Here is an 11,208-nt window from a genome sequence, read left to right as displayed (position 1 = left end):
AGCGCAGATGCGCAGATTTTGGTATACCAGTTATCGTGTATTACTGTGCTAGATAAAAAGACTAACAGAGTCCAATTGCGCTGTTATCTGCGTGCAAATAAAAAAAAAATAGGAAAAACTGTGTCAGACTGGCCAGTCTCGCAGGCGAAAAGTGAATCCGGTGGCTGCTCCTTTTTTTACTATACCAACTTCGTACTGGTGTAGGCCTTTAGCGACCATGAGTGGATGTCTGAAATAATAAATAAAAACCCGAATGAAAAATCCACCAATGTAACCCTGTTTGGCAGTCAATGTTTTCTAGTGGACCGCTGACTGTGCCTGACTGTACGTCAAGCATGTCTGATTAGCCAACAAGTTACTCTGACCGACAGTCAAACTTCAGTCAGACTCCGCTTGTCTGCTTTCTGATGGTTTCCTGTTGGCAGTCGGCCGCCGCGAAATGCCATCAAGATGTCTTGGTGGCGATTCTGATTGTACATCGATTGTCTCTGACTGTACATCAAAAAGCTTTGACGCGCAGACAGAGGTACTGTCAAAGGACGTAAAGTTTGTTCGGATACCGCTATTCCATCAAATCTATGAATACGAAAAATAATCTATGCACGAGAAAATGATTTCGGGACGTGAGGCCATAAAACCGCTGGTGTTAGAGATATGACACGCAACCGACCGACAACCTTGATCAGAAGCCCGCCGAAACGCCAAACACGCCACTTTCGCTTCGCCCATAGAGGCTTCGCCGAGCTTCCATGAACGATCGCTCTCGACTCGTTTTGTTTGCCCGCTTGCTTCAACCTGTCGATCCTGCCCGGGCTCTACAATGTCTTATGTTCTAGTAGAATTTCTACTCGACAAGACCCAGCCTGTTGTGACTTCTGACGATGTAAGGGACTTTAGCGGTGTAGTTGAAGACGACAAGGTGTACCAGGTCTACTGGGCCGGAGACACGCAAACAAAAGGATCGTTCTACGACGCGAAAGTAGTCTACATGGCAGGTGAGTAGAACTGAAGTATGGCGAGTGATGTACGAGTGCTTTGCATAACATGCTGAAGGCTTAACTGTATATGCAGCCGAAGCACTCTTTAGAGCGATGCGCTCATTGTCGGAATTTCGCGCTACAATACTAAAATGCTCCTGACTCGGTCCGAGAGTTTTGGGCTAGAAAGTTTATACCTTTCTATCTGGCATGGGCTATTGGCCTTACCGCTGTGTTGCACCTCATTATTATTGTTTCATGAAGAGTGCAGACAAAAAGCATCCGCGAGCGTAGTTCAGATATGTCTGCTGCTCGTGTTCGTCCGTGGAAGCCGGGGCTGTCTGTCGTAGCATGCATGCTTGCATATAGCTTGACACTTATATAAATGCTGCCCTTGTTCATGAAATTCCCTTGACAGTGGCAGTCAGACGTCATCTGATGGACCATCAGGGCACGTTCCACCAAGGCTGCTGACTGGCAGTCAGTGTCCCAAATTACGTATCTTGATGGAATTTTTAATAGGGAACGTGCTCTCCTGCCGCAATACACGCAGTAGTTGAGGGTAGTACTGCCAAATGACTCAACTGCTATTTAAGTAACGGAAAAAAGATATGTCAGTTGATCATTTACCGAAGTAGAACAACAGAGAGCTATAGGCTGATTTTGGAGTAGCCATAACTATTCTAAGAACGCGAACCACTTCACAACGGCAGCCACGAGCGAGAGTTCGATGTTCCGTACAGCCCGCCGTACAGCCCAAAGATGGAGAATGGCAACCTCCCGTTTTGTCGTCTGCTAGCGGAGTCGGGCGCGTGCCCTCTCTCTCGTTTTACCCCGCCGAACCCGCTGAATTTCCTGGATGTATGGAGAGGGCGCTGCTGTCGAACAAAATCGTGCCTCCCAGAGAGTGCTAAATGGAATGGTCTATATGGTCTATATGCACATGCGTAAGGGTACAAACCTTTCTGTCTAGCCTTGCACGCCGCTGAGTGGGCAAACTTTCTCGTGCAAATAAAAATTATTATTATTATTATTACTCAAATGTCAAGAACTCGCGCAGTGGCTCACGTCGATTCGCAGCAGACGCGCGTAAGGTGACGCAGGGACCAGAGGGCGCGTGCCGCCGCCCAAATCAAGGGCTTCAGCCTCAGCCGTGTTCTGTGATCCATCGCTCGTTTTGCATTCTCTCAGCGACAACAACAACAACAACGGACCTGACGGACCCGTGTGAACGAGAAGTTTGTTTTACTCAGTTTTACGTTCGAAGACCACTGCTCAACAAACAGGTACTGTTCCCACGACTGAATCCGTTCGGTGCGCGGCACTAGCTTTGAAATAAGGCCACACAGGCATCACTCGTCCGACGAGCGTCGGAGGAAGCACTTTTGCATGTATTTGTGTGCGCTGTCGGACACTGTTAGTGCGGGGGGGAGGAAGTGGCCGAGTGGGCTAACGCGTCTCAGCTCGGAGCGTGGAGCGAAAGCTTGCGCTGGGAACCTCCTGGGTTAGATCCCCGCCGCCCCCACCCGTTTTGATCTGGATGAGTTTCGTACCGGCACGCGTTCGTGTGATCACTACTGCGTGATGCACGTTAAAAATCCCAGGAATTAGCGGTTGTACTGCACTGGCTAAATTTCTCATCTACAGCTAAGAGACCGATTACGCGCTGAGGCGCATCTCCATCAAGGCTGTATAAACATAAAGAGCAAGCCAATTTTTTTGTTAGTGCGAACACGACGTCGACGCTTTCCAGTACGTGCCAAACGAATGAAGGACATCTGGAAAATTAAGAGAGACGACAAGAACTTTGCAGTAGCACTGGATCAGTAGCTGCCTGTGCACGAATGATCGAAATAAACTGAAGGCCACGTAATATAGTCCAATTTTCAATAAGTTTAGTACTGCTTCTTTTTTTTTTGTGCTCTGTGCGAAGATGCCTGTTCTGTGTTCGAAACATCACCCACATCCTCGAACTCTTTGAGAACAAGTGTGGAATAAAAACTGCCGAGCATAGAAAATAATAAAATAAAAAAGAACACACCTTTCATACCCCACATACTTTATTCTTTACGGTTTGAATGTTAACAGCTCATAAGGATTCAAGACTGGTTCATATTCAAATAGTGAAAGCACTGGCATATTAGCAATATATAAGAGTCGCCGGAATTCTGGCGTGCTTTAAACACGCTCTATATTTTTTTCGACTGTTAAGGCTCAATCACATTGCTCCATTTTCTTACGTTAAGTTACATTACGAAATATTACGCTGAAGTCACCGGGGGACCCCTGTGCTTCACATTAAGCGATGCTACCAGTTCGAGGAGAAAGCATGACAAGCGGCATTCGAGACACGAATGTTTCGATGACTTATTCATAACGTAACTTAACGTAAAAAAAAAAAAAAGGGGGCAGTGTGAATAGGCCTTAGAATCGTGGCTTGTTTTTACACATCTGCTGTGGAACCCAGGTTTAAGCGTGAGATATAGCGAAGTTAAACATCGTTCACACCCAGTTGACGAAGAAGACTCCTCATCTTCCGGGGACGAATAATACAACAACTCGGAATTGAGTTGTAAAATAAAGTTTATTCTCTCTCTCTCTCCACACAATGCACGTCTGTGCGCTGTTTTAGTTTCGCTTTGCGGCTTACGATACTCATGATTGCACTGATTCTACACTTGACTCCGTGATCGCCGGCTCCCCGGGCTACAGAACTGCCTTTGTTTCTGATTTTATATATAATAATTTTTATTAAAACACGCAATATATTACCCAAATGTCCAAAACTCACGCAGCGGTTCACGCCGGTTCACTGCAGACGCTTGTTAGGTGATGCAGGGACTAGAGGGCGCCAGTCGCCGCCCAATTCAAAGGCTTCAGCTTCAGCCGTGTTCCATAATCCATCGCTCGTTCAGCATTCTTTTCAGCAACAAACGCAACAAACGCAGCGTGACGTTGATTCCACGTTTGAGTGACGTTGATTCCACGTTTGAGTGACGTTGATTCCACTTTTGAAGGCTTCGCTACTCAACAAACAGGTACTGTTCCTAAGTCTGAATCGTTAGGTGCGAGGCGATAGCTTTGAAATAAACTTCACAAGGCCCTCATCACGGCTGTGGCTTTATTTGAGACTGCTTCAACGTCAGCGTTCCGCGATTTTGCGCACGAGTAGTGTCATCTGCAACCGTAAAAACGGCATGCTCACCTGGCCGTTTTAATTAAGAAATGGACCAATTAAAATTGAAAGGAGACTCGCAGGTAAAGGAGCAACGGATCAATGTGGCGATGGAGGCGAGTTGGTTCATGATTACGAACTGGTAGCAGCGCGCAGAAAAATTGACAAAGTGATGTTTGGACAGGACGAGAGTTGAACTTCGACTGAACGTTCATCGCCTTGGTCGCTCGCTCCCGTCGCTTTCATGCGGTTTTCCTCGTCGCGTGAGTGACCGAGCGACACCGAAGTGGGTCGTCATCTCTCGCCAAATCGCTTACATGCATGCGGTTTTTATACGTGAGAAATTTTCGTCGCTCGTCGCTGACTCAATTCCCTGTCGCAGCCGCTCGTTTCGTCGCTCTCTAACCGCTTACATGCGGTTCAGCCTTTACACACGGTACTGGGCGGCAACAAGGAAATTAAAACGGTCCGATAGCGAGATAAACCTTTTTCTCTCTTCTGTTCTACGAAGCTTCTTCAACGATGTGCTTGTAGTTCTATAGGGTCCTGCTTGCTAAGGTGGTGTTTACATCTTTCAACATAAAAGAGGTATTTTGTGTATTTCAAGGAGATGAATATTTTTGTATTTAGCATGTTTGCAGTCGAGATTGCACTATGGTACATGTTTTTAGAAAGTCTTTATAGAGAAAGTCTTTATAGATACTTATATTATTTGACGAAGCTGTCCTTGGACTGTTTTCGTTCTGTGTCTGATATTGTTTGTTTACCCCATAAAGGAACTAAGTTCATGGTTTAGAAATCTCTGCATTTTTTAATTTTGTAGCATGCTTTCTCTGAGATGTTTGTATCATTTTCAATGCTCCCACTGTAAGAAGGTCAAATGATCGTCAAGCTGCCTGTCGATAGCTTTTTCCCTCGGTCTCTGCCATCAATGAATGGAAATAAAAAGGATACATATACAGGCTGTCACAGAAGAAAATTTACACTGTCTTTTTTGCCGCAAAAATAAACTAGGCATCGCCGAACACTCATTCTCCGCCCAAAGGTAGAGCTAGAGGTCACAACCAGATGCCAAAGTTTCAGCTCGTTCCGATAACTTAATCACAAGTTATAAGTGATTTTCTGAAAATTTCAATGGGTAAATGGAGCCCATTTTTGCCCGTTTTCGGTTTCTGGTGCCATAGAGCCCCATGTGTTTGAAAACTCCGTAAGCCGCCATTTTCCCATTGAAATTTTCAGAAAATCACTTATAACTTTTGATTAAGTAATCGGATCGGGCTGAAACTTTGGCATCTGGTTGTGACCACTAGCTCTACCTTTGGGCGGAGAATGAGCGTTCGGCGATGCCTAGTTTATTTTTGCGGTAAAAAAGACAGTGTAAATTTCCTTTTGTGACACCCTGTATATGAAATTAACATACACTACCAACGGACGACCGCTCCAGTCAAACCGCGACCTCGAAGGTGGCGAATCGACGGTGGAAAGCGCAAAAAGTGTGACAAATTTCACAGTGTTACGTAGCGTACATATTTCCATTTGTTTTGTGCAGTCAAGACAGAGGAATATCCAGCTTGTCCTTTGTTGTATAATCAAACTTTTAAGTGAGACGCGTGCCGTGTTAGAAAGACTTCGGTCAGTGCGAGGTGCGGGCAGAGCCATGGCATGCACCAAACACAGAAAGAGGGCTTGACGTGTTCTTTTGGCCAACCAGAAGCCTAAAAGACTCTCCTTGCAGTGGTAGCGAGAAATAGTTTTAGTCGTAGGTATATGGTTTTAATAAGCGCGTAAGAATTCATGGTTGAAAATAGGGTGCACGTGATGTTTTGATCATGATCACGCAGAAAGATGTAAGAAACGAATGTGCCGCTGAACTCTGTTTTGGTCGGACAGTGTGTGACCGCTCGGACTGCAGATTCCCGGCCCTCGGCGCTTGGCGTACGGATTATGTCGATCGTTCCGCTAGTTGCGCTCTTCCACTATGATTTTGAATTACCGTGATTGAAACATCATGTGCACCATGTTTTCAATCACCGAGAGTTACTCTGAGGCATTTATTAAGTTTGTTTCTCATGACCACTGCCAGGGTATTATTTCCGGCTTCTGGGTGGCCACATTTGAGTTTTTTTGAAGATGCCCCGGAACACGCCCAGCCCGCTTTTGGGCCGATGGCGCCTCCTCACTTGTCTCCTATACTTCCCCAATGAATGGCCAAACTCTCTATACATGGCTCTGCCGCCAGGGGTGTCAGGTCCGAAAAGATCAACTGTCGAGCCAGTCCCTCACAGATGCTGAAGAAGACATTTCCACTGCCAACTAAGACCGAAACTTCTTGGGCATGCAACACATAAATCCGTCCAAACGTCAACACAACACAACACAACACCGACAATGCCATCAGAACCTAACGTAACGAAACTATGAAACAGCTTCCACCCTATCCCTATGACTGCTGCATTGAAGGGGGACGTCGAAATAATGAAGCCACTATTTTGACCATTTTGTTCTTAGCCCGAGACTGAGGCAGGAAAACAAGAAAGTTTCAAAGTAGAAGAAAAATGAACAGTCAAGGACACGTCTCTAACACAGCTAAAGGCAAGTTTATTTGGTCACCCTCTTATATACACTCCACGAACTTCACCACAGAACCTTCTCGACCTCCAAAGCCAAAAGATAACAAAGGTCTCATCTCTTTCCACCACAATTGTCAAGCGACCTTGACGTTTTCCACAAAGCAACACACCCCAGCTCCCCTCACTCGGAAGTAATTGACTCAATCCTTCGCATACATAGCACACCCTCCCCCTCTATTCTCCGGGCCACAAACACAAAGCATCCCGGCAACAAAAGATACCAATCAAAGGAGGAAACCACTTACACCCTTTCACATTCAACAACCACTTTACAAAACTCAAATTCGCAAGAATGTTTTTGCACTGCTGCTAAGCTGTAACGGGCTCGGTCTCGGGCTAAGAACAAAATGGTTAACATCCATCAGCTCGCCTGCGTAATCACTACATTATCATTGACTATTTTGACGTTTTACGAAAGTGATGTCACGGACGTTTAGTAACTATTTTGACGTCCACTTTCAAAATAATTTTGGATATTATTTGGACATCTGTGACGCCACTTCCTGAAGATGTGAAAATATTTTTGTCTTTATTTTGACTTCTCAAAGTTGGAGATTCGGAGCCCAGACTGGGGAGCGATCGGATGTGGCGGTCAAAAAAATATCTTGCTTGCAGGCAGCGTTGCAGTTCGGCACGCATTTTCCGAAAACAAATGTCATGCAGTTGACTGTTGTTTCTATAACTTTATAAATAATGTGGAATGCAAAAAAAAAAAAAAAATATTGAAGTACATTAGCTATTAGGTTGCAGGTAACGTTTACTTGGTTGTGCGAAACAATACAGAATGCTGCACCGCTGCCTTTCGTGATTTATTTCACATGATTTATATAGACAAAGGAGCTGAATGCTGTGCCATAGAAGTTGCAGTTGATTGTAAAATGCGTGTATCTTGTACAACCGCGCCAGATGCTTTGTTTGTTCGCACCATTCAAGAAACATGTCAAGATGGCAGTGTTTCTATTCACAACCTTTTATTAAACATCCCTATCGTTTCCTAGTTAACTCACTCATTATACATGAACTAAACAGAAAATCTTAACTAAACAATGAACTCGCGAAACCCGCTTAACAGGGTGGGAGCCAGATGCAAAAATGAGACTGCAACCATACGAAGATGCGCTTGCACGAAATAAAGGTACACAAAGCTAGCCAACTTTCTTAGTGCTACGTAATGTACGCAATTACATTTGTTACGTGCAGGCAAGACGTAGAGATATCCAGCTTGCCTCTGTTGTAGATCGAAAATTTTAAGTGAGATCCTTGCCGAGATGGGAGCTGAGAACGCCCAGAACATTGCCACCGGGCGTGTCACGTACGAAAGGATATACTGTCGCGCCAGCTCCACACACTGAATAACACATTTCCACGGCCAACTAGGAGCCAAACCTTTTAGGTTTCCGTGAATCCGTCAAAACGCCAGCACAACACCATCAGAAACTAAACAGAACAACGTTGAAATAATAAAACCACAATTTTGGCATTCTACAGAGTCACAGACATCGAAATCATTTTTGAGATATTTTGACGGTGGATGTTGAAATAATCACTACCTTGAAATAATTTGTGAGATTTTGATGGGGGACGGTTGAAATAGTCATTGCCTTATTCATTTGACCAAAATTATATAGCCAGTGTGATGTCACTTTTGTGAAACGTCCAAATAAGGGCATTATTATTTTGACGTCCCCCGTCAATGTAGCCGTTTTCTGTTTTGTTTTGGTTTGTTTCGGATGGCGTTGTCGGTGTTGTGTTGACGTGTTGACAGAGTCCTGTGTTACGTGCCTGAGTTTCGGTGGGACTGGCTCGACGGTTGATTCTTTCGGACGTGATACTGGTTTCCCGCCCGGCGGCGATGTATCGTGATGGATGTTAAAACAATGCATACAATCATTTTAAACCAGGATATCGAAATAGTCACTACCTTATTTTATTTCCCTGTTATCTCGATTTATCCATCAGTATTCAGTTGCACAAAACCCTTTTGCCTCGGGGATTTTTTTGCAATGTATCCATACTAACTAGGTGGTGCGAGACACCGCCCGATTCAGAGACTTCAGATGCGTTTATTGATTCATCATTCGTTTAGATTTTCAGATCACAAGCTGTCACAAATTTGGGCAACAAGCAACAACCGCCACAACTGAAGGCAGCAGTCCACATGTCAAAGTGAAGTAGGTTTCATGCTCAAAGACTTCTCGACCCATTCAACAAAGAGGTACTGTCTTCATTAGGTGTGTTCAATATGCCGAGAAACTGTGAGAGAAAGGGACGTCAGAATGCCAAGCTCTGATTCGAATGATTAAGCGCGGCTCAAATCGACATGTATTCCAGATTCGTGTACCTAAACACATAAAAAAAGAAATGTGTTCCGGCGTATGTATAAGGAGCGAAATGTTACTTCTTGGTTTGGAGGGCCGTACAGAAAGCATGGGCGTATTCGGAATAAGGCGAAGAAGGGAAAGGATCCGTAGCGCAGCGGAGGCTGGCGATGGTACTTCGTGCCCACGGGTGTAATGCAGCCGCTACAAGTGCCTCCGCTGTCGAGAAAATAGTGCGTCGTCTGCTCTGCGTCAGGATGACATTGGCAACGTCGATCGGTTTCAGGTGCAAGGCTTGGCGCCGATCGAGCGGACCGACATCGTCGAGAGGCGGCAAAAGTACCTTCTCTACTTGGCACGAAAAGGAGAAGTGGGACGAAAAAGATTAGGCTTCCTGTCGTTGAAACTAAAATGGTGACGGCAAGACGCGTTTGTAACTTTGTCCCACGAAGCCTTAATGTGCGACAATGGTAGGATGAGGTAATCGCATTGCTTACCTGATTCTCGTTCAACCAAGCCAGAACTTTTGTTTGTTCGCACCGGTCTAGGACGATTAAGGATGCAGTGTTCGCATTCACCTTTTATTTAAAAATCTTATCGTTTTGTTGTCAACCTGATCGTTGTACACAAATCAAAAAGGAAATTTAAACTAATCAAGGAATCCAGGAAACACGGTTAAAAACAGGGCGGGAGTCATCAAATGCAAGGCGAGACTGCAACCGTAAAACGACGCATTTGCACGATGTGGAGGCACAAAAAGCGTGCCAAACTTCTTAGTGTTGTGTACGCACTTACATTTGTTACATGCAATACAAAGGAATATTCAGCTGGTCTTTGTCGTAGATTCAAAATTATAAGTGAGACGTGCGCCGAAATGAGGTTTTGAGCTCGGAACATCGTCGCCGAGTCTATCGCGTCTGAAAGGATCAACTGTCGAGCCAGTCCCATGCACACGCTGATGACATTTCCTCTGCCAGCTAGGACCGAAACTTCTTAGGCAAGCAACGCATGCCTAAGAAGAACAACACCATCGAAAACTAAACAGAAGGAAACACGGAACCGCTCCCACCGTGATGGCAGCAAGAAATTGTGGGAAACTGCAAGCAGAGAGAGAGAGAAATGCCAGAGAGGAGGATTAACACGATCAAAATAACAAGGCTGTCCCTATTCACTCTTCGAATGCAGGTAGTGGTGGATTCTAAACTGCACTTCGAGTGCAGATTGTGTTGAATTGTTATCCGCACTCCGAGTGCGGATTGTGTTGGATTGTTATCCGCACTCCGAATGCGTGAGTGCAGATTGCGTGCAGAGGCTTGGACACTTTGCTGGAGGTGCTAAGACGTTGGTACGAAGCGTACGAAGTGTGCATGATTTTCTCTATCCGAACTCCGCGTGCGGCGGGATTTTGTTGCGTGAAACTTCGACCACAGTAGTTTGGAAGTTCCCAGCTTTGTGTTGTGACCAGTCATCGGCATGTTTCTGCTACAGTGTAACAATGTTACAGTTACAGCTATTCAGGGAGAAAAAAGTAACCCTGCTACAGTTACAGCTAAAAAATTGAAAGAGTAACTTGTTACAGTTAGTTACTTTGCTAAGGTAATGCCTTTACTTGGTTGTTACTTTACAAAAAATACTAGAAAGTACTAAAAAGCAACCTTCCTTAATATACCTTTAAATTGGCAGATATTTTTCACGAGACATTGTTTTGTTCATGGTAGTGAACCTGATCTTTTGAGAGACTAAGAGTTCCCCAATAATGAATCTTAACATGGTTAATTTTTCCTATTTCAATTTTTACCATAAACAGCTTCCTGAAGAAGATCATAATTTTAGACAGTATTGGGGTAAATTCACTATATAATAAAGCATTTATAGTTTTTTTTCTTTGGCAAAATTACAGGCGACTTTAATTTTTCGCAATTTTAAGCTAGCAGATACCCAATTATGTTCCATGAAGTACTTTAAAATAAGTGCGACCACCATAAGGTATACACGAATACAAAAGCATGCGTCTAGATCTCACGTGATCCAATCATGGCATGAGTTTAGAATCGGTCAATTCTAATTTCAAATTTCTTAGGTGAGGCTAAATGGGACAAAAACAATAA

The 11,208-nt window shown here is 44.5% G+C and overlaps 1 protein-coding gene across 1 annotated transcript in view; it reads left to right on the top strand.

Annotated features, from left to right (window-relative positions):
• The first annotated feature begins 2,176 nt into the window (after nt 1–2,176).
• LOC115314383 (TNF receptor-associated factor 6-A) overlaps nt 2,177–11,208 on the top strand; it is a 108,779-nt gene continuing 99,747 nt past the window's right edge. Inside the window, 2 exon segments of the mRNA XM_042286084.1 lie at nt 2,177–2,263; nt 8,869–8,997. The gene's annotated coding sequence lies outside the window, so the exon portion shown is untranslated.

This window comes from Ixodes scapularis, unplaced genomic scaffold (genome assembly GCF_016920785.2).
Source record: "Ixodes scapularis isolate PalLabHiFi unplaced genomic scaffold, ASM1692078v2 PGA_scaffold6__148_contigs__length_123643588, whole genome shotgun sequence".
Taxonomy (NCBI): domain Eukaryota; kingdom Metazoa; phylum Arthropoda; class Arachnida; order Ixodida; family Ixodidae; genus Ixodes; species Ixodes scapularis.
This window is presented reverse-complemented; position numbering and strand designations above follow the sequence as displayed.